Raw genomic sequence first — 24,931 nt, forward strand, 5'->3', positions numbered from 1 at the left:
TTTCTTGATAATAGGTCTTATATGTGTGTTTGTGTTTCAAGACGTATAATAGCATGCACGCACCTAAAGACTTTTAGGGTGAGAATGTTGTGTGAACGCATTTACATATTGACAGTATTTCAGGAGTAGCCTGCCAAAAAAACTATTTCACTGATATGGTTATTTAAAAAGTAGATATATACATACTGTATTTTTTCTATATCCAGCAACATATTAGATTGGAGCATGCAAATCTTCTATGTACCCACAGCTCACCTCCAAACCTTCACCAACATATGAGCACTGCAGGATAGGCATTTGTAACTTCCGTCACCAACAGAAATAAGGAAGCCAAGGACATGGTGAAGCTTTTGGGCCGGGCAGTTGTCAGCTTGCTGTAGACTGCTCCATGGTAGGGAAGGAGGGAGGGACACATGAACCTCTGCTACTCTCAAGGCCAGAGTTGTCAATGTAAACCCTAACCTAAATATTGTTTTATATTACTGAAGTCAATATGTAAAGTCCACACTGCTATCAAATCATCCCCTGTAGGTAGATGTGTAGAGCACCACACATCATAAGTTCAATGTATCAACACTACCAGGTTCAGCTCTGTGCAGCTCTGCCTTTCCTTCTCTTTCTGTTCCTTCTGCCTTCTGTTGCATTGCAGCAGTCAAAATTCCATTCGGTCACTTAGTCAGATAATCTGATGACAACAGAAATTGAGAATTTCCCCAGGCCAACCTGCTTCCAAGTAATTGAAAGAAACTAATGATCCAGTGTTTCTTAGCACAGCAACCAGTGAATAAGCACAATTCTGACTCGTTCACTGCCAAGCAAATTTTTGGCTTAGGAATTCAATATTCATATATACATATTTACATGTTTACGCATGATATTAACAACTATTGTTGTGACCATTGTGTGCCTTGCCACCCTTACTTAGATAATCCGGAAACTAAAACAGGAAATATGATTGCCATTGTCTGAAAAGGGGTTAGATTTACATGAGGTAAGTCCTATTACATATACAAATTACAGGATGAATCTGTTGCGGACAAAAAGGACAACATGATTTACTAACTTGGTAAAGAGTTCAAAGAATCCTCTTAACGAGTTATGTATTAACTAACCACAAAACTCTCTTTAAGCAAAAACAAACCGTATTGAAAATGTAAAGCAAACAATTAATCATATATGGGTGTTTCACAAGATGAAAACCAGCGAAGTATTAGAAGCTTGTGAAGTATTATGTATGCACTTGTGAAGTAATATATATACAATGAATAGGGCAAATGTTACACTCTTTATTTAGCCCCTAAGCAGTTACTATGCATCAAGCTCATGTAAAAGGTTGTGTCAACGTTTCTATCTGTAAGTATTAAATTTTTTGGAGCAGAGTCTTCATCTGGACAGTGGAAGGGCATACACCTTAGCATACACTAAATGGGAGGGTGGACCTACTTGTACTTCTTCAGTAGTCCTAGATGAAATTTAATTTACATCAGCATAATCTTGTGAAATTTCCAGCATTTGAGCTATGCTTGTTATGCAAAATGCTTGAGACTATGCTTCATCACATAACTGAGATGTTGTTAGGGTAAAAATATTAGGGCAGACGCATGGTAACAATATGAATGACCTAAACATGCTTCATGTTTAGCACAAAATGCATCCTGGCATCCAAATTGTATTGGCAAGGATGCAACACCAAGTGAAATGAACAGACATCATGCAAGACTTGCAAATGTTATGCGCATTAGATGGTCGGCATCTGGCGGCTACCTAAATATGCAAACAAGTATGTTAGCGCATTGGTCCTTAATAAGTAAACTTACAAGGGGACGCGTACAGGTTGATGAACCTTTTGACTCCTTTACGATGTTCTTACCATAGCTCGAGAACGGAAATCAATAATCAATTCATCATAATCATTGTCAAGTCAATAATCAGTAATCAATGGAGTCAGTAATTGTCACACACCATGACTTTTCAGCCATGAATAAGCACACCATTAGTAAAAGTTTAGTAATTTTATTTCCCTTATATTAACAATGCTAGAGTTATGTAGATTATCTCAAAATCAAGTCGAAACACATAAGAAAACAGTATTTATTTACCCAAACGACGCGAGAAACACAACCTAATGAAAGCTTGAATCAAAATACATTCTAAAGCATCAGTGCAAATCATTAGCAAAGTTAGCTTCAATAAGGCTACATAACCCATAAGGTTAAAAAACTAGTCTGTCAACCATTTGTCTCTGTAGTTTGTCAGTAGCCATGTAGATACCCTCAACTAATCCAGATTAGCATTAGCATGTGGGGCTTCATGCAAAGCAATTTAGCACACAAATTTAGGAAACATCTAGCTAAGGAGAGCTAATAAGACAGCGCAGTTGGTACCTAGAAGGAAAAGGCATAAAAGTGCAATTCAGTCATTTTACCATATCTACCTATCCACGGTATGGGTCAGTAAACAGAATTAGTCTTCGTCCTCAGGTCATCAATTGATCAACAACACATCAGGCTCTCAGTCAGAGAGTATGAGCCCAATGACATAATCTCAAGTCTCTTCTTCTCATTATTGCATCTCATAATGGGATAAGATCTGCCTGAAGTCTTTTCCCTCTGTCACGTTGTTATATCAAAGTCACCCAAACTATCCCCTAATTTCCAATTGGTCAATTAATCATATGTTATTACTCTGTCCAATAGTTGTTCTATACTAAATATATGAATTCTAATATTGCGCCTTTCATACAACATTGATTGGTCTGCCATACGATGTTCTCATCATCCGGGCCGTTGGGCTTAGAATTTGTTGCATCTTCCTCTCCAGTTAGTTTCTTCATTGTTCGCGTCCTGGGAAAGTAGATCTCATGCACATTACACACATTTTGATACATTACTAGAGACATCATCTCCTGTCCGTCGGTTCCCATAGAAAGCTTTGGTTTAGCATTTTATTTAAACAATGAGCATTTCACAGTTAGTTCACGCTGTCAGCATTTACTATTAAATGCTAAGAAATACAGCTTCTGCATGAGGCCTGGCAAACTAGGCCAAGACATTTGCTTAGTTAAGGCCTACAGCTTAATGAGCTAAAGCATAATTCATAACCCTTAATATGACATATTACTACATTAATCTAATACATTTTCAATATTTCGTAAATATTAATCATAAATTAGTACATTTTGTGAATAGTGGTGGCCATTCTTCGAGGTCACATTTTCAAAAGTGCACATTATTTTTCTCTATGTTATTCATTTTCTACAGAATTCATTTTTCAAAATGCATAATCACTCATTAATAATTTCTAATTAAGACATCTGCTCAGCAAGCATTTGTGATGGCCAAAGAATGTTCAGTCACAAGGATTCAGATTCAAGGACAGCAACCATGTTGCGAGCAACCAGCAGATACATTTACAACATTTTAAGGGAAATTAGGCATTAAACACATGTACAGCAGCCTGGAAGAAAGAGATATTCAGACTTTAAAGTCAACATGTTTCTATATTTCTCTTCATTCCAAAGTTCTCAGCCAAGAAAATCAAGAAAGCTGACTTCACCAAAAAAGAGCCCCGGTAAGGATATTTAGCGAGATCTACTTTTACATTTACTTCTAGATTTGGAGTAGTTCTTTCTCAAGATAAAAAAAAAGAAGGAAATTACTTTTCTTCAAGAGATTCAAGAGTAGCTTCACCAGAAGGCAATTGCATCAGTCCTGAAAAATAACTGAAGATTATTGACAGTCCATTTGTATTTCTGTTATTAAACTGACAAACAAGAGGATTCAGAATGGTCTTTAAAGTACATCATGTCAACACTGAGTCATCTGGAATTACTAATAATCCAATGTGAAAGAAACAGTCCCTTTCCAATTATTAAACTTTTTTTTTTTTTAATCATGTGACTTGGTATTTGATTACTTCCATTTTACCATTAGCTTAAGATAACAATGTTCCTCAACATGGAAGAAAATGGCCATTACTCACAAATGAAAGGTGCTCATTATGGGGTAAAGTAGGTGGTTGAAACTTTGACATAGAAGCCTATTAGTATACAGTGCTCATGCTCTACCACTAATTTCTGGGTTAGCTCTAGAAAAAGGTTTAGTTTGCAAGATTTAAAGTTGGTGTGTAAATAACTGGGTTGCATTTTAAAGTTTTCCTTTTCACCTAAACATCAGATATTCTGAGGGAAAAACCTTCTTCCAAGGTGGTATAAATTGTTTCTGCTTCTGACCTCAGTCTTGACATTGTATGTCTAAATATTCTCTTGAATTATCAGTTGAGATGACCCCCTGTATCACTTTCTTCACATTTTAAGGAGGGGGGGTAACATACTAATGCTGATGGGTTTAGCAATTTCTTTGGTACATTTTACTTCCACTAATTTTATGCAATTTCATCCAAGATAAACACTTATTTCAGATTGCCCTTAATACACCACCTAATGATGACTGGTATAAAATAAGTCTTAAAGAATAGGCAGCCTGCTTCTCAGTAGGTCAAATGTAGCCTTTTGGCAATCTGCATTTCTCCAAGCATGAATCCTGTGAATCACTGTCCTCACAAATTGTACAGGCTCGCCTCTAGGATAAGAATTACAGAGATAATATTAAAAAAAAAATCTTTGTGTTCTAACTGCTTTACCTTCATCCATTAGTAGGCTTGTTAACTCACCTTTTGCTCTTATTTTCACTGCTATCCTGGCAAATTCAAAGCCTCAACTGGATATGGGAGGGCAAGAATGAAACTAATACTTTGACAACTACAAGTGGAACTGGATACAAAGATAAATGAGGATTACATTTAGTAAACAGGGCATTACTACATTCCAGTTGATCATCCTTGTCATAATATTTGAGGCATGGCCAGGCCCTTAGCAGGCCTATATCCCACATGAGCCAACCTTAACACAACTTTACTGAGGAAGCACTTGATCTACCTGCACTTGAAACTGTTAAACATTCTCTTCACATGAGATCACAAAGAATCCACACACATTGTCTGTAGTTTTACATGGGGTACAATTATGAGGAATTTCATGTCAACTGAAATAGTCAATCAATCATCAATCATTCAATATTTGCATAGCGCTGCACTGTCACCCCCACTGAGGGTGCCTTGTGTCCGTCAAAAAGCCAGATCTTGAGTTTCTTTCTGAAGTTTGAAATGGTGGATGCTGTTCGGAGGTGCCGAAGCAGGACTTTCCGGGACCTGGCAGCAATGTTGGAGAAAGCATCACCCGCTGTCACTGTGATGGATGTGGAGGGTGTGTGCAAAGGTGAGTGAGGTGAAGTGAAGGTGTCTTGTGGGCAGATGGAATCTCAGTCTGTGGTTTTTGTAGGCTGGTCCTTGGTCATGTAGAACCTTGTAGGCAAGTGTGAGGATCTTAAACTGGCATCTATTGTGGATGGGGAGCCAGTGGATGTCTCTGAGGTGGGGGGAGATGTGGGTCCATTTTGGGCGGTCCAGGGTGAGTTTGGCTGTGGAGTTTTGCATGGATTGGAGTTTTCTGATGAGCTGTGTGGATATTTGGGTATAGATAGCATTGCCGTAGTCAAGGCAGCTGGTGATGGGTCATTGCAGGATGGTCTATCTGATGTTGATTGGAATCTATCTGAAGATTTTGCGGAGCAGCCATTCTCTGGAAACACTAAAAGGTCTGACTATGGCATCCCACATCCATTAAATATGAGATGATACACGTCTGACTTGAAGATCCCAACTTTGGATGGAAGAAATTCCTCATTATTTGGTGGTTTGCACATTGGACAGCTCACTTATATGTAATACTCCTTTGGCTGGCAGCTGTTGAAGAAATACCTGTTACATTTTCTGACTTTTCCATCATAGTGTTTGTTCTCTCTTCTCTGAACTATCTGCCTGTACATCATTGGGATGTGGTTCCAGCCTTCACTGCAGGCCTGTTGCATAAATTATTATCTAGTCCAGAGAGTCATGATACTGTTGCACCCCGTCATCAGATTGTATTAACTTGAAACCACTGGAAACTATCTTTTGCCAGTTCTATTAAATAAATCAGGGAGTCAATTTTAAGAGAACTATGTTTTCAGCAGCAAATGCAGATACAAAACAGATGGATGAAGAGAAAACCTTGTCCAAGGCTTAACCTCTTCTGTGCCGGGGATGTAATGTTTAAGTCTGCCAGCACAGTGCTCCTGTGCCGAGGACGTAACCATTACGTGATCGGACATGAGCTCGGAGGGAGCGATCTGTGCGCTTCTCTCTCACCCCCCAAGGCAGGGATGGAAGGGGAAGCCCTTCTCCTTCCACCCCCAGTGCCCCTGACCCCCCTCAGTGACGTCTGATGATGACAGCACGTGATCGCGCGCTGACCTCATCAGAGGTCACCTACACGTAGCGCGATCAGGAGAGAAATGCAAAACATTTCTCTTCCGATCATGTGATGGGGCCTGAGAGGCTTCAAAGGGAAGGAAAGGAATTACCTTTCCTTTGAAGTCTCTCAGAGCATTTCAGAAGCCGGATCGTGAAACTATCTGGCTACTGACATGCCCACTAGACACCAGGGACTTTTCTCCAAATGGAAATTGGCATAAGAGGAGTGACCCCATGGGCAGGGGTCGCTTCACAGGGGGGCAATATTTTTCAAGACCTTTTCTGCCCCCCCGGGGACAGATCGGCCTATTGTTACTAGGCGCCAGGGATCTTTTTTGTTGTTGTGGTTGTTGTTTTTTAGAGGTGGCGAGTGACCCCTTAGGCAAGGGTCGCTCCCCTAGGGGACAAAAGATATTTAGGCCATTTCTACCCCTTTTGGGGGCAGATCAGTCTATTTTTATGAGGCCAATCTGCCTCCAAGGGGGATAGAAACCAATAGACACCAGGGAGTTTTTTTTTATTAGGCAAATTTCACTCAAGGGGAGCGACCCCTTAGGCAAGGGTCACTCCGCGGGGGGATTTATTTTACGCCATTTCTGCCCCCTCCTGGGGGCAGATCGCCTATTGTTATTAGGCCGATCTGCCCCACGGGATCCTTTTTTTTAAAGTCTCTCCGAGCATTTCAGAAGCTGGATCCTAAAGCGATCTGGCTGTTGACATGCCCACTAGACACCAGGGATTTTTCTCCAAATGGAAAATGGCATAAGGGGAGCGACCCCTTGGGCAAGGGTCTCTTCCCAGGGGGGGAATATTTTTCAAGGCCTTTGTTGTCCCCCCGGGGGCAGATCGGCCTATTGTTATTAGGCGCCAGGGATCTTTTTTTGGGGGGGGGGTCTTACAGGTGGGAGGCGACCTCCTATGCAAGGGTCTATTTTCATTAGGCCAATTTGCCACCAAGGGGGGCAGAAATTGCTAGACACCAGGGTTTATTTTTATTTTTATACTTGCGCATAAGGGGAGCGTCCCCTTGGGCAAGGGCCACTCCCCAGGGCGGCAAAATATTTTTAGGCCTTTTCTGCCCCCCCCCAGGGGCAGATCGGCTTACTATAATTAGGCCGATTTTCCCCCAGGGGGGCAGAAACCCTCAGACACTAGGGATATATTTTTGTTTATGTTTACTTTTGTTTTTTATATGTGGGAGTGACCCCTTAGGCAAGGGTCTCTCCCCTTCGGGGAAAATTGTATTTAGACCATTTCTCCCCCCTTGGAGGCAGATCGGCCAATTTTTGTTAGGCCAATCTTCACCCAAGGGGGGCAGGAACCACTAGACACCAGGGTTCTTTATTTTTTTGCATCAATTTCACGCAAGCGGAGAGACCCCTAAGGCAAGGGTCATTCACATGGGGGGGGGCAAATTTATTTTAGGCCATTTCTGCCCCCCTTGGTGCCAGAACGGCCTATTTTTATTAGGGGGCAGAAACCACAAGGCACCGGGGTTTTTATTTTTTGCGCCAATTTTATGCAACGGGAGCGACCCCTTAGGCAAGGGTCACTCCCCTGGGAGGCACATTTATTTTAGCCCATTTGTGCTCCACTTGGGGGCAGATCTGCCTATTTCTATTAGGCCTATCTGCCCCCGGGGTGCAGAAACCACTTAGGCACCAGGGATTGGTGTGTGTGTATGTGTGTGTTTTGTTTGAGGGGGCAGCCCCTTGGATAACGGTCGCACATTACTGTTGGCCATATCTGCCCCCTTTGGGGGCACATTGGCCTATTATTGGAAGGCCCATCTGCCCCCAAGTGGGGCAGAAAGCCCACCAGCGATCAGGGAAGATTTATTTTCCAAAATAAGAGGGTGGGAGTATGACAGAACCCCCACTCCAAATAAATGGGGCCAAAGTTGTGCTTCCCACCAGTGGGCAGATGGGGAAATTACCCCTGATCCACACCCCAGGGGGCAGAAAGTCTACTAGATGCCTGGGAATAAAAAAAATTTAATAATAATAGTGGGGTGGCGGCTACAACCAGTATGGGCCTGGTTATGCCCTCTCCCCAACTGAAGGGGTAACAGTCTTTCAGCTCTCCTCCACACAATAAAACATCTTATCCCATGGCAAGCAAGAGGACTTTCATTATTTTGGGTATTGGTTTTACATTTGGGCCATGAGAGCTTGGCTAACTCTCAAAATCGTCCCACTTGGAATGGTGAGGGCTGCACTTTTTTGACTTTGGGACATTGCTATGTAGAAAAATCCACACGACTTAGACACATCTGAAAACTAAACATCTGGGTGATTCCAGGGTGGTGAGCTTCACATGCACTCTGCACCATTTTCTTACCCACAATGCCCTGCAAACCTTCAACTTTCTTGAAAATCACGCATTTTTCCCACATTTTTGTGATGGAACCTTCCAGAATCTGCAGGAATCCACAAAATTCCTACCACCCAACATTGTCTCATCTATACCGATAAAAATTCTGCTGCACTTGTCAGCCTAAAAATGTTTTTTTTTCAAACTGCCCTTTTGGACCCGCTTTGGTTCCCCCCCAATTCCAACATGTTTTTGGCTTTTCCCTGTCACAAGCACTTGGCCCTCCTACACAAGTGAGGTATCATTTTTACCGGGAGACTGAGGGAAACATTGGGTGGTAGGAAATTTGTCCTGGTGCGGTGATCCCATACAGAAATGTGGGAAACATGTGATTTTTAGCTAAATTTGAGGTTTGCTGAGGATTCTGGGTAAGAAAACATTGGGGGATCCACGCAAGTCACACCTCCCTGGACTCCCTTGAGTGTCTAGTTTTCAGAAATATCTGGGTATGGTAGGTTTCCATTGATGGCTGCTGAGCCCAGGACCAAAAACGCAGGTGCCCCCCGCAAAAACAGGTAGTTTTGTATTTCATCATTTTGATGTGTCCAGATAGAGTTTTGGGACATTTCCTTTCGCATCAGTAGGCTTACCCACAAAAGTGAGGTACCATTCTTATCGGGAGACTTGGGGCGACACTATATGGTAGGAAATTTGTGGCTTCTCTCACATTCCAGAACTTTCTGTCACTGAAATGTGAGAAAATTGTTTTTTAGCCAAATTTTGAGGTTTGCAGAGGATTCTGATTAACAGAACCGGGTCGATCCCCACAAGTCACCCCATCTTGGATTCCCCTAGGTGTCTAGTTTAAAAAAAATTGCAGGTTTGCTAAGTTTCCCTAGGTGCCAACTGAGCTAGAGGCCAAAATCTACAGCTAGGCACTTTGCAAAAAACATGTCAGATTTCACTGTAAAAATCAGATGTGTCCATGTTGCGTTTCCTGTTGCAAGCATTAGGCCTACCCACGCAAGTGAGGTACCATTTTTATAGGGAGACTTGCGGGAACACAGAATAGCTAAACAAGTGTTATTGACCCTTGTCTTTCTCTACATTTCTTCTCTCAAAATGTAGGACAGTGTGAAAAAAAGATGTCTATTTGAGAAATGCCCTGCAATTAACATGCTAGTATGGGCACCCTGGAATTCAGAGATGTGCAAATAACCACTGCTTCTCAACACTTTATCTTGTGCCCATTTTGGAAATACAAAGGTTTTCTGTGTACCTATTTCTCACTTTTTATATTGCACCAAATAAATTGCTGTATGCCCAGTATACAATGAAAACCCGTTGCAAGGTGCATCTCCTTTTTTGGCTCTGGGTACCTAGAGTTCTTGATGAACATACAAACCCAATATATCCCCGGAAAAAGAAGAGGCCAGCAGATGTAACGGTATAATGCTTTAAAAAATTTGACATCGCAGGAAAAAGGTACAGAGTAAAATGTGGAGAAAAATTGCTGTTTTTTTACCTCAATTTCAATATTCTTTTATTTCAACTGTTATTTTTTGTAGGAAACACTTGTGGGATCTACACAATTTACCCATTGATGAATTCAGAATTTTGTCTACTTTTCTGAAATATTTAGCTTTCTGGGATCCAGCATTGGTTTCACCACCATGTCTGTCACTAACCGGAAGGAGGCTGAAAGCAAAAAAAAATTGGGTTTTCTAATTCAAGAATGCCAGTTCCTGAAAGCTGGTACGATGGTTATTTTAGCATTATAAACCATGTGGATGCCATTTTCGGGGAGAAAACCACAAGCCTTCTTCTGCAGCCCTTTTTTTCCAATTCCTTTTTTTTTTTTTATTACATTTTCGCTGTATTTTGGCTAATTTCTTGGTCTCCTTCAGGGGAACCCACAATGTCTGGGTACCTCTAGAATACCTAGGATGTTGGAAAAAAAAGGATGCAAATTTGGCATGGGTAGCTTATGTGGAGAAAAGGTTATGAAGGCCTAAGCGCGAACTGCCCCAAATAGCCAAAAAAAAAGGCTCGACACAGGAGGGGAAAAGGCCTGGCAGCGAAGGGGTTAATATAATAAAATGTGGCCACTATGGTTCACATTACCATCAGCTTTTGTCTCACTGGGGGAGGTGCTAGGCCAGTAAAGCCTCATTCTTTGCCAAACTGTAGCTAATAGTTTTAGCTATCTATGAATGTCGGAAATTGCAGTCTCCCTGTAAAGTATTGCTTTATTGGAATATTACTGGTGTGGGACCATACACCTTCACTAGGAAAATGTCACTTGTTATAAGTTATTGCAAGCAAATTATGATGACATCACAGTTCTCAAATGGCACAAAGGCAATTGAACAGCGTGAAGAATTTGGTCTACATGCATCCCGCAGCATTTTAAATAAACTGTCACTTCACAGAGTTAGTGCTTGGGGGCATGCAATTCACTCCCCCCCCCCCCTTATCTTTTAGAAACAAAACAAGCTGTCCAATGTCATCTGTTGTCCAATATCAATGTCACATGTGTATGCCGTGACTAAAATAAGTTCTTTCTCAGGTGAAGGATAAAATAAGAAATACATTTGTTCCTTTAGTCTTCACAGGAGCAAGGATTGATGCATGTTTCCCGGATGGACCAGAGCTGCTCATTTCTGGTGGATGCATAGAAATAAATGACAAAAGACACATCATGTGCAACACCTTCATTAAATCATGTTGTTTTTATTTTCAGGATGCACTCTGGGTCATTTTGTTTTGTCTTAAATGTGAAAATCCTAATATTCAAAGCTCTGTTGGCTAAACAGTCAGGAGCAGCAGAATATGTCACACATAACATGGGTTTAGCTGTGTAATATAATTTGAGAATGAAGGGGCAAAAGGTCCATGTATTTTACAGCATAAAGTACCCCTTTTCTATACATTGTGAAGGATATTGCAAGTCACCTCAGAATTCTTTGACCAAAAAATGGACTTGGGCTGAAACATTGTGCCTCTATATGGTCAAAGAACTCCTTTGTAACTTGCATATTCAAAGATTATGAGAATGGAGTACGTTATCCGGTACATTTCAAAATTACAACAAACTGCATCCACTATCGCAAATAAAGGCTTCATGAGATGCTGCATAGTGCCAAGGGGGCGCATTTTGAAAGTTAAAACTGCAGCCATTTTAGCAGTTCTAAATGCTCTCCAGTTTTACGGCAAATATATGGTAATCAGAAACCCACAAAAACATGGAAAGGTGAAATTATGAGAGCTGGATTATATGAAAAATGTGCCCCAATCATCTTGGTTCAGCAACAGCGCCTGCAGCCCCAGCAGTGTGGGTGGGGCTAAACTTCAGGGGGCCCCCGCAGCGCAGCTAACTGTGCACCTGCGGCAGGAGCCCTTTTGAGAGCTCCTGACTGGGCCAGGGCCCCCCCCCCCCCCCGACGTACTTTGCATGGGAGCTCCCCCAAGTTTTGTTCTTATAAGGCTATAAATACAAGTAAATTCTTTTGTTTCTGTGCAGGAGCTATGTGCACTAGAAATAATGTGCAAAGCTACACTGTAATCAAAAACTGGCATTGCAAAGTATCCCACACCGTTTTCATCCTATGCTTTCCACTATCACATACTTGTCATATTACAGATATATGCTAATTGGACCCAAGTTCTCAAATAATATCAACAAACTGTTTATTACTTTAGACCCTAGAACCGTAGTTAATAAATGAAGAATATATTGACTGGGGAGAGTACTGGAAATTGAGGAAATCACTAAGACTCAAAGACTGGAAAGAATAACAACAAAGGGCAAGGGTGTCTAGTAGTTGATTAACCCCTTCGCTGCCAGGCCTTTTCCCCCTCCTGTGCCAGGCCTTTTTTTGCCTATTTGGGGCAGTTCACGCTTAGGCCCTCATAACTTTTTGTCCACATAAGCTAACCACGCCAAATTTGCGTCCTTTTTTTCCAACATCCTAGGGATTTTAGAGGTACCCAGACTTTGTGGGTTCCCTTGAAGGAGGCCAAGAAATTGGCCAAAATACAGTGAAAATTTCGTTTTTTTTTTTTAAAAATGGAAAAAGTGGCTGCAGAAGAAGGCTTGTGGATTTCCCCCTGAAAATGGCATCAACAAAGGGTTTGTAGTGCTAAACTCAGCAGCTTCCTAGCTTTCAGGAACAGGCAGACTTGAATCAGAAAACCCAATTTTTCAACACAATTTTGGCATTTTACTGGGGCATACCCCATTTTTGCAATTTTTTGTGCTTTCAGCCTCCTTCCAGTCAGTGACAGGAATGGGCATGAAACCAATGCTGGATCCCAGAAACCTAACCATTTCTGAAAAGTAGACAAAATCCTGAATTCAGCAAGGGGTCATTTGTGTAGATCCTACAAGGGTTTCCTACAAAAAATAACAGCTGAAAAAGAAAAATATTGAAATTGAGGTGAAAAAAACATAAATTTTTCTCTACGTTTTACTCTGTAACTTTTCCCTGCAATGTTAGATTATGGAAAGCAACATACCGTTACGTCTGCTGGATTCCTCCGGTTGCGGGGATATATAGGGCTTGTAGGTTCATCAAGAACCCGAGGAACCCAGAGCCAATAAATGAGCTGCACCCTGCAGTGCGTTTTCATTCTATACCGGGTATACAGCAATTCATTTGCTGAAATATAAAGAGTAAAAAATTGCTATCAAGAAAACCTTTGCATTTCCAAAAAGGGCACAAGATAAGGTGCTGAGGAGCAGTGGTTATTTGCACATCTCTGAATTCCGGGGTGACCATACAAGCATGTGAATTATAGGGAATTTCTCAAATAGATGTCTTTTTTACACACTCTCCTATATTTGGAAGGAAAAAATGTAGAGAAAGACAAGGGGCAATAGCACTTGTTTTGCTAATCTATGTTCCCCCAAGTCTCCTGATAAAAATGATACCTCACTTGTGTGGGTAGGCCTAGCGCCAGCGACAGGAAACGCCCCAAAGCGCAACGTGGACACATCCAAAATTTTGCCGGCACCTAGGGAAACCTACCAAACCTGTAGCATTTCTGAAAACTAGAGACCTAGGGGAATCCAAGGAGGGGTGACTTGCGGGGCTCGGACCAGGTTCTGTTACCCAGAATCCTTTGCAAACCTCAAAATTTGCCTAAAAAAACACATGTTCCTCACATTTCTGTGGCAGAAAGTTCTGGAATCTGAGAGGAGCTACAAATTTCCTTCCACCCAGCGTTCCCCCAAGTCTCCCGATAAAAATGATACCTCACTTGTGTGGGTAGGCCTAGCGCCGGCGACAGGAAACACCCCAAAGCGCAACGTGGACACATCCTAAATTTTGGGAAAAAACAGAGGTGTTTTTTGCGAAGTGCCTACCTGTAGATTTTGGCCTCTAGCTCAGCCGGCACCTAGGGAAACCTACCAAACCTGTGCATTTCTGAAAACTAGAGACCTAGGGGAATCCAAAGAGGGGTGACTTGCGGGGCTCGGACCAGGTTCTGTTACCCAGAATCCTTTGCAAACCTCAAAATTTGGCTAAAAAAACAAGTTTTCCTCACATTTCTGTGGCAAAAAGTTCTGGAATCTGAGAGGAGCTACAAATTTCCTTCCACCCAGCGTTCCCCCAAGTCTCCTGATAAAAATGATACCTCACTTGCGTGGGTAGGCCTAGCGCCGGCGACAGGAAACACCCCAAAGCGCAACGTGGACACATCCTAAATTTTGGGAAAAAACAGAGGTGTTTTTTGCGAAGTGCCTACCTGTAGATTTTGGCCTCTCGCTCAGCCGGCACCTAGGGAAACCTACCAAACCTGTGCATTTCTGAAAACTAGAGACCTAGGGGAATCCAAGGAGGGGTGACTTGTGGGGCTCGGACCAGGTTCTGTTACCCAGAATCCTTTGCAAACCTCAAAATTTGGCTAAAAAAACACATGTTCCTCACATTTCTGTGGCAGAAAGTTCTGGAATCTGAGAGGAGCTACAAATTTCCTTCCACCCAGCGTTCCCCCAAGTCTCCCGATAAAAATGATACCTCACTTGCGTGGGTAGGCCTAGCGCCGGCGACAGGAAACACCCCAAAGCGCAACGTGGACACATCCTAAATTTTGGAAAAAAACAGAGGTGTTTTTTGCGAAGTGCCTACCTGTAGATTTTGGCCTCTAGCTCAGCCGGCACCTAGGGAAACCTACCAAACCTGTGCATTTCTGAAAACTAGAGACCTAGGGGAATCCAAGGAGGGGTGACTTGTGGGGCTCGGACCAGGTTCTGTTACCCAGAATCCTTTGCAAACCTCAAAGTTTGGCTAAAAAAAACACATGTTCCTCACATTTCTGTGGCAGAAAGTTCTGGAATCTGAGAGGAGCTACACATTTCCTTCCACCCAGCGTTCCCCCAAGTCTCCCGATAAAAATGATACCTCACTTGCGTGGGTAGGCCTAGCGCCGGCGACAGGAAACAGCCCAAAGTGCAACGTGGACACATCCTAAATTTTGGAAAAAAACAGAGGTGTTTTTTGCGAAGTGCCTACCTGTAGATTTTGGCCTCTAGCTCAGCCGGCACCTAGGGAAACCTACCAAACCTGTGCATTTCTGAAAACTAGAGACCTAGGGGAATCCAAGGAGGGGTGACTTGCGGGGCTCGGACCAGGTTCTGTTACCCAGAATCCTTTGCAAACCTAAAAATGTGGCTAAAAAAACACATGTTCCTCACATTTCTGTGGCAGAAAGTTCTGGAATCTGAGAGGAGCTACAAATTTCCTTCCACCCAGCGTTCCCCCAAGTCTCCCGATAAAAATGATACCTCACTTGCGTGGGTAGGCCTAGCGCCGGCGACAGGAAACACCCCAAAGCGCAACGTGGACACATCCTAAATTTTGGGAAAAAACAGAGGTGTTTTTTGCGAAGTGCCTACCTGTAGATTTTGGCCTCTAGCTCAGCTGGCACGTAGGGAAACCTACCAAACCTGTGCTTTTCTGAAAACTAGAGACCTAGGGGAATCCAAGGAGGGGTGACTTGCGGGGCTCGGACCAGGTTCTGTTACCCAGAATCCTTTGCAAACCTCAAAATTTGGCTAAAAAAACACATGTTCCTCACATTTCTGTGGCAGAAAGTTCTGGAATCTGAGAGTAGCTACAAATTTCCTTCCACCCAGTGTTCCCCCAAGTCTCCCGATAAAAATGATACCTCACTTGCGTGGGTAGGCCTAGCACCGGCGACAGGAAACACCCCAAAGCGCAACGTGGACACATCCTAAATTTTGGGAAAAAACAGAGGGGTTTTTTGCGAAGTGCCTACCTGTAGATTTTGGCCTCTAGCTCAGCCGGCACCTAGGGAAACCTACCAAACCTGTGCATTTCTGAAAACTAGAGACCTAGGGGAATCCAAGGAGGGGTGACTTGCGGGGCTCGGACCAGGTTCTGTTACCCAGAATCCTTTGCAAACCTCAAAATTTGACTAAAAAAACACGTTTTCCTCACATTTCGGTGACAGAAAGTTCTGGAATCTGAGAGGAGCCACAAATTTCCTTCCACCCAGCGTTCCCCCAAGTCTCCCGATAAAAATGATACCTCACTTGTGTGGGTGGGCCAGGTGCCTGCAACAGAATAAGGCCCAAAACCTGAAGGGATAGAAGGGATAGTTGGGGGAGCCACGCAAGCCACACCTCCCTGGACTCCTTGGGGTGCCTATTTTAAAAAAAAATCTGGGTTTTGTAGGTTTCCCTACATGACAGCCGCACCCTGGACCAAAAACATAGGTGGGCCCTCCCCCCCCAAACACAGGCATTTTTTAAATATATCACTTTGATGTGTGCACATACGTCCGTGATGTGCCAAACACTAAAATTGTGAAAAGAAACACACTTAGGTTATGTGAAGAAGACCCCTCACCCACCAACCAAGTTGGTGGCATGCTTCATCATTGGGGTCCCAGCCAAGGCACCTAGCGTGTCACAGGTGTGCTGCGACGCCTGATTACAGCGGAGCAGGTTTTGTCTTTTTTTACAACACATACTGGTTGGATTTGGCACGAGGGTGAGTGATGGTTCAGTGGATCAAATTTTATTAACAAGAGATTTCACAAAAATGAAATGCACTGCTAATAACTGAAAGGCAAAAAAGTGAACCAATGACTCACAGCTCGTGAGCTGTAAAGCCGTGACAAGGCACCAACCGCTTTACAGGCCATTCACACACCTTTCATACATGACACGCACAAGACCATTCACACCGCCAGCCACGGGCCCAGCACATTACAACACTCACATCGACAGACCGCGCCACTCAAGGGCCCATCACTTACATAAGCCCACATGCCTGATACAAGAATCACACCAGAATGATGGGAGTGTGGACTGCCGTTCGCCACCCCACGCACACCGCCAGCCAAGCGCCACCCCAAGCACACCGCCAGCCAAGCGCCACCCCACGCACACCGCCAGCCAAGCGCCACCCCACGCACACCGCCAGCCAAGCGCCACCCCACGCACACCGCCAGCCAAGCGCCACCCCACGAACACCGCAATCATTTTTTTTTATTTATAAACAACAAAGAAACTACTAATTATAAAATAAGCACAAAACTACAAACACAAAAGCTCTAACTAAATACACAACAGATGCCAACCGTGAAACATATGAAAATATAAAACAGACAGCTTACGCTCAAGGTATTTCCCAGATTTTTTTGGGGTATGGTAACTTCTGTAACAGCCGGGAACACACAGGCCAGGCTTTCAAGTGCATTCGGGGCAGTACATCCGGCTCTCCCTCCGGATTAATCTCCGGGCACACACTCTACATTTCTTTGTGGGCATGTCTTTTTTGGGAGTGGGAGGAATGTGATCTGGAAAGTGCCGATCTTTCAATCTAGCCACATCCTCCACCACTTCTACTCTAGGAACTCTTGCCAGTTCCACCACAATAAGGCTTTCTATCACCGACTCCTGAAATTTAACAAATGTCATCCTTGACTCGGGTGAACAATCCTTGTATACAATAAAGGCATTAAAAGTTGCCAAATGAAATAAATGTAGGGCCAACTTTTTATACCACACATATGACTTACGAAGAGCAGTGTAAGGTTCTAACCTCTGATCTACTCTATCAACACCACCCATGTGCCTATTGTAGTCCAAAATGCACGCAGGTTTGCGCACTTCCGCAACCTGACCCCAAACAGCCACAGGGGAAGTACTCTCATCATGGATGGTCGATAGCATGTACACATCCCTCCTGTCTGAAAATTTCAGAGCTAGCAGCTCATTATTCCGCAAGGCACTGCACTGTCCCCTCTCAAGTTTTTTACAGACAAGCTCCCTTGGATAGCCTTTCCGGTTAGAACGGATTGTGCCACAAGCAACAGTGTCCACCCTAAACAACTCCTTGAACAACTGCACTCCAGTGTAGAAATTATCTACGTACAAATGGTGACCTTTGTTAAACAGCCGTCTAGCAAGTTCCCACACAATTTTTTCGCTAACTCCAAAAGTGGCCGGACAACCAGGAGGGTCAATACTGGAATCCCTACCAGTGTAGACCCAGAAATTATACACATATCCTGTACTGCTTTCTGACAGCAGATACAATTTAATCCCATACCGTGTCCTCTTACTAGGAATGTACTGCTTAAAAACTAAACGCCCCTTGAAAAGGACCAAAGACTCGTCCACACTTATCTCTTTGCCTGGGACATAGACCTCTGAAAACCGATCCACAAAATGATGAAGGACAGGCCTAATCTTAAAAAGGCGGTCACAATCAGGGTGATCTCGTGGCAAGGCTAAAGCATTGTCTACAAAATGCAGCATACGAAGAAGAAGCAAATACCGATTACGTGTCATAGTTGCAGGAAATATAGCAGTTGCCATCAAGGGACTAGTAGACCAATAAGAAGCCAGTGACGGCTTCCTGATCAACCCCATCAAAAAAGACAAACCTAAAAACCTTTTCATCTCTTCCAGATATGTGGGAACCCAATGAGAAGCTCTAGACTGAGGCTTTAGTCTGGCAGCGTTGTCCCGCAAATATTGCTCTGCATACACATTTGTCTGCTCCACAATCTCTTCCAAAAATACATCGTCCATAAACAAGTGAAAGAAATGGACAGGCAGAAAAGTTTTCCGTATTAACTCTACACCCTGGGAGACCCGTAAATGCAGGTAACTGTGGCTGCTCCATGTTTGGGGCAATCCAGGTGTCAGGTCTTCCAATGGGAAACCCTGCAGCCCCAGGCTGCTGCACTCTTGGCACATCAATGTCCTCCTCTAACACAGGCCCTTCATCTGCACTGAGAGTAGCTTCCTCATCAGAAGAATACTCTTGGACAGAAAACTCACTTCCAGAATCTCCTGCTTCCTCCTCTGCCTCAGATGCAGAGTCAGTGTCGTAATCATGGTCTGAAGACGACTCAAAGAGCATGCGAACAACCTGCTGAGCGGTCACTTTGCGGCTAGCCATGATCCTAACACCAAATGGATTGCCAACAACAACTAGCACTAAAATAAGTAATAAACAAAGTGTAGCTTTATCACAAAGAGTTATGTACTACAAAAAACTATACCACACAGTTGCCTGAAATAGCTACTCACCAAGCAACTACTCTGCAATCACCAATGATATCCCACTAAAAAGAAAAAAGAAAAAAGCAATTTAGACATATGACAACACAAACACCACTGTGCTCAAATCTAAGGACAATGTCAAACACACAATACTGCATTTAGTACACCACCTACAAACATGTCAACAATACCCCTTTGGAGTAAATTGCGTTCACTTACCTAAAACATGCAACTATGCAAACCACAGGACAACTACTGCCAAAACCGCAAAGATACACAGCAAAGGAAGCAAAAGCGTTGAACTAGAAGAAAAAGAAGAAATAAATTGTTATAATCACAAATACAAATACTTTGCCAGTTGACAAACACCCCACCACCAAGAACTTAGAAGTTGTCCCTGGTACCTAAGTGGATCCTGCCCCCCTCGGGGTAGATGGTCGTAAAAGAATTGGCCAATCTGACCCCAAGGGGGGCAGAAATAGGCAACACCTCTGTGCCCCCTTTCAGGGGGCGACCCTTCCCCAAGGGGGCACCCCCAGCACAACACAAAACAAAAAAATCCCTGCCGTATTGGTGGTCTCTGCGCTCCTTGGGGGCAGATGGCCCTACAACATTACGGGCAGAGATGGGCAATACAAATTTTCCCCACCTTAGGGGGGCGACCGTTGCCCAAGGGGTGCCCCCAAACACACACTAAACACAATCCCTGGCACCTAGTGTGCTTCCACCCCCCCCGGGGCCAGATCGCCCAAAAATCGGCTGATCTGCCCCCGGGGGGGGGGGGGGGCAAAATACAAATTGCCCAAGGGGTCGCCCCCAAAAACACACATAAACAAAGATATCCCTGGTGTCTAGTGGTTTTCGCCCCCCCCCTGGGGGCAGATCTGCCGAAAAATCAGCAGATCTGCCCCCAGGGGGGGGGCGAAATACAAATAAAAATTGCCCGCGGGGGGGGCGACCCTTGCCCAAGGGGTCGCCCCCAAAAACAAACATAAAAAAATATATCCCTGGTGTCTAGTGGTTTTAGCCCCCCCCTGGGGGCAGATCCGCCGAAAAATCGGCGGATCTGCCCCCAGGGGGGGGGCGAAATCCAAATAAAAAGGGGTCGCCCCCAAATTTAGGCACAAAGAAAATCCCTGGTGGCTAGTGGAGATTCCTCCCGCGATCGTGGAGCAGGAATCTTGAGAAAACAGACACAGGGGGAAAGGAAAAACCCTTTCCTTTCCCCCCATGTCTGTTTTCTCAACCCCCCCGCCCCCCAAAAACGGAGAGGACTCACCTGTGAGCTCCTGCTCCTAAGACGCGCTGGAAGCAAATGGCTTCCAGCGCGCCGGCAACACTAGATGACGTCAGCGCGCTGCGCGCGCGCTGACGTCATCGGATTGCCGTGGGGGGGGGCGGGGGTGGAAGGGGAAGGTCTTCCCCTTCCATCCCCGCCTGGGGGGAAGGGGGGTGCACGGGGGGCGCGCTAGCGCGCCCCCAAGTTCCCCTGTGCCTAGGACGAGATGATCTCGTCCAAGGCACAGGGGAACTGTAGCCTTGGACGAGATCATCTCGTCCCAGGCACAGAAGGGGTTAAAGTCTGTTAGTCTTGGTACACTGCATGGCAAGGTTTAATTGCACCAGCCGCTGGCTTCTGAGAAGAGCTTCAGATCCTGGCAGCCATTCTTTCACAAATTAAGTACTGATGCACACCCCAAATGAAAGAGCGCCAACTTTTTACATCTCATCTCATAATCAGCAGTAGTTGCATTCTTGTATTTTTATAGAAGATCCAAAGAAGAATAAGATTTAAAACTCAAAAAGTCTTAGAGCACACGTCTGAACTATGCTCTTCACAAGCAAGGTCTCACATTGAACCAGATTGATGGTGGAGGCTTACTTCGCTGTGCTCCCTGCCTTTCTGACATCTTCTTCATTACTCCTGGTCCTGTGTCCTTGTCCCGTTCATGAAGCCCACCCTCCCTCCCGAACTGCCCGCCTTCATATGTGGGGCTTGGTAGCACAGAATGAATGCTGAGTAAGTACATGTTAGGTACTCTGGGGGTGGGGTAGAGGACAAGCATTCCTTTTGTTCTTTTTTTCTGTCTGGGAGATATATATATATATATATATATATCACCATCTGTCATGAAAGGGACGAGGACACACGACCAGGAGTAATCAAGACTACCAGTAAATAATAGGCATTTGCAGAGGAAACCCACATCCCAGAAACTGCAAATTTTGAAAGAATTATTGGGCTAGATGTATCAAAACTTTTTGCATTCGCAAACGGTGCAAATTGTAAAATTTGTCCGTTTGCGAATGCAAAAATGCCTTTCATGATATCTGAAATGCATTTGTAGTGCAAATATAAGGAATCGCTAAAATAACGATACATTGCAACTGCGACATGAATTTGTGTGTCCAAATCTGCGCATCACAAATAGCAACATGATTCAGCGAGCCGCTATCTGCGTAATACAACTTACTAACTAGATTTGTGATTTGCAGATAATGATCCGCAAATTCACATCACTATTTGCGATTCACAGATTGTGACATGCAAATTGTATCTCGCAACGCTAGGCATCAAAAATTCTCAAATAGCGAATATTTGCAGAATGGCCTTTTGCACATGCAATTTACCACTAATTGAAATCAGGTGGTAACCAGGTGCAACCTACTTAAAAAGGCGCAGAACGACTCAACCCCTTTCCCACAATGGCAGCACTCTACATCGTGTTGAGGAGGATGAGGATCCTGGTAGGTTTGAGGAGAGGTAGCAGGAGACAGGAGCACATGTTCAGAGTGCGCATAACCCTTTTTGACCAGACAGAGGAGGAGATATATGAGAAGTACAGGTTAAGCTCAGCTATGATACTTGACCTGATAGCTGATCTACAACCCATATTGCAGAGCACCACACACAGGACCAATAGTATACCCACCCATGTGCAGGTATTATGCTCCCTGCACCTATTAGCCTCAGGGAGCTATCAAGGGGTCATAACAGTAGCTGGAGGGGTCTCACAGAGAGCCCTCTCGCATGATTTTTCAATACATTTCTCAATGTAATGCTGAGCAAAATTCAACAGCACATAAGATTCCTCAACACCGCACAGGTGATTTCTACCAGATTGCCCGATTCCCACATGTAATAGGCGCCATCGACCGGACACATGTAGCTATCTGTCCACTATCGGCCACAGAGTATGATTATCAAAACCGTAAAAATTAACATTCCATGAACATACAGGTAATTAGCAATGCCTCCAACATCATACCTGATCTCGTGGCCAGATTTCCAGGTAGCATACGTGACTGCTACATCTTTCACCACAGTGGAATTTATACAAGACTTCTAGCTGGGGAGTTTGGCGAAGGATATCTACTGGGTAATGTAATAGTTGACAATGTTTCATTGATGTAAATGAGACGTAACATATAACAAGTACTCATTTTACTCTCACATCATTCCAGGAGACAGTCCCCACACTGTGTGGTCCTTCATACTGACACCCTACCTGAATCCTGCAAAGCCAGCTGAAAGGAGGTATAATGCTGCTCACTGGACAACCTGCAGTGTTGTGGAGAGTACCTTCGGACTGCTGAAGGGCTGCTTCAGATGCATCCACAAGAGTGGTGGTGCACTACAATACAGCCCTGAAACAACCTGCAAAATTGTGGCTACATGTGCTATGTTGCACAACATTGCTACAACGAGGGGTATACATGTTGAACCCACGAGCCGGACTCAGATGAGGATGGTGGTCCCTTGCCACCCCTTCACCCAGTAGACAGAATCAGTGCAGTAGAAGGCAGACATAGACATGCTGACATCACGCGCAACCATTTCTGATGCAAGTCATGACAATACTACGTCTATTATATGTATTGGTGTAGGTAGCATCTTTATTGCCTTCACTTCAGGTAACATATTTGTGATTAAGACATAGTTATGCACTGTACACAAACAGCTGTGAGTAACAGTGTCACACTATTAGCATCATAGTATAATGTTTTGCTACATTTTAAGCTAGTCCCCTACACCCCTCATCACTACCTCCTACGTCCACGCACTGAACCTGAGTGCTCAGTGGCCTCGGTGGCACCTCTTGCAGCAGGTTCAAAGACAGTACTGTGTCTGGTACTGCAATTCTTAGGGGCTGTGAGACTGCTCAGGCTAGAGAACTCCTCACTTTCCCCCCCACCCAGTTCACTGTTTGTAGCACTCCGTGCTGTCTGCATTGTATCCAAAACATTGGTGATTTGCACCAATCCCTGTGCAACGTCCCGACTGCAATGTGCCATCTCCACTTGTATGCCGACAGCACATCATGATATCAAGACAGTTGAGGTAGCGAGCCGATTGACCGATCTGCAGAACCCATCCAAACGGCCCATCAATTGGTGATGGTGCCTACGGTGGCCGACAGGCTCTGCTGAATCACAGTGCAGAGTTCCCTAATGGCGTTAGTCATCTCCTTTCTGTTTTCTGCTGCTGTTTGCTGTCCCTTATGCAGCTTGCACATGTTTTCATTAGGAGACTCCAACTGCTTGTGCAGTACTCCCATGTTATCATTGTGAGACACCAACTGCCTGTGCATTGACCTCATGTGTTTACATTGCAGGCACTGCACTTTCAGCATGGAAGCTTCAAGGCCGTCAAAGAGTGATGGGCCCTCTCCTTTATCAGTGTACTGTCTACCTGCATCCTGACACCTCCTGAGGGGAGTGGACTGACGCTTGGGCAGGGACTGCTGTCTTACTGTGATTCTAGCCTCTGGGAGTGGTGTGGATATTTCATTTGGCATTTCATCTGAGTCCAGGTTAAACTCTGGAAGAGGTAACACTCTTGCCCTGCGTCTAGTTGGTGTAATAATGAAGGACTCCTTGGTGTTTGAGTCGGACTGTGTCTGTGTTTCGCTATCCCCCACATTGCCACCTTATGCTGCGGCAGAGCCTGCGACATCTACAATGACAATGTGCAGCATGTCATTTTTGAATATTTCACAAATAGTTGCATAATAGTATTAATTGTACACTAACATTGTATGACTAAGAGTCTTTTGTGATGTTTCTCTATTTGGCTGAACACCATCTTGCTATTTATGTGGTAGTTGCACTTTAGGGTTGTGGACTACCACTCCCATAAGGCATTGTTGCGTTGTATGTAAGATGTGGCATGGACTACCTATCACACTGCATCGAGTTAACAACTATTTTCTAGGGGGCATTTGTACATGCACATATGGGGACACACATCATAACTGCCCTTACCTTTCCTGGTGCTAGGTTTCCTAGAGGTGTCAATGTCAGTGACACCACTGACAGCTTCAGGAAGCAGTGGTGACTCCATCATGCCTTCCATTGGTGTGGATGGTGTTTGGGTGGGTGATCCTCCTCCGGTGCTCCCTGCCTCCTTTAGCCTATTGGCAACCCTCTCTTTTGCACATGAATGCAAGTTGTACCATCGCTTGTGTATCTCCTCAACGGAGTGCTGCGCAACCCCCATTGCACATATTTCATCTGGATGTCTGATCAGTTTCCTCTTCTCACTTTCAGGCACCTGGAGTGAGTTCTTCCCAAAATGTTTGTTGTGGTTTCTGACCACCTCCTCAGTGAGCACCTCCAATTCCTGCTCACTGAATTTGAACTTGCGCTTCCTGTCACCTTTCTCCTTCATGTTCCCATCAGTGGCCATGTTGCTTTTTGGTGCTGTCTCACAAGGCT

Source organism: Pleurodeles waltl, chromosome 9 (genome assembly GCF_031143425.1).
Source record: "Pleurodeles waltl isolate 20211129_DDA chromosome 9, aPleWal1.hap1.20221129, whole genome shotgun sequence".
Classification (NCBI taxonomy): domain Eukaryota; kingdom Metazoa; phylum Chordata; class Amphibia; order Caudata; family Salamandridae; genus Pleurodeles; species Pleurodeles waltl.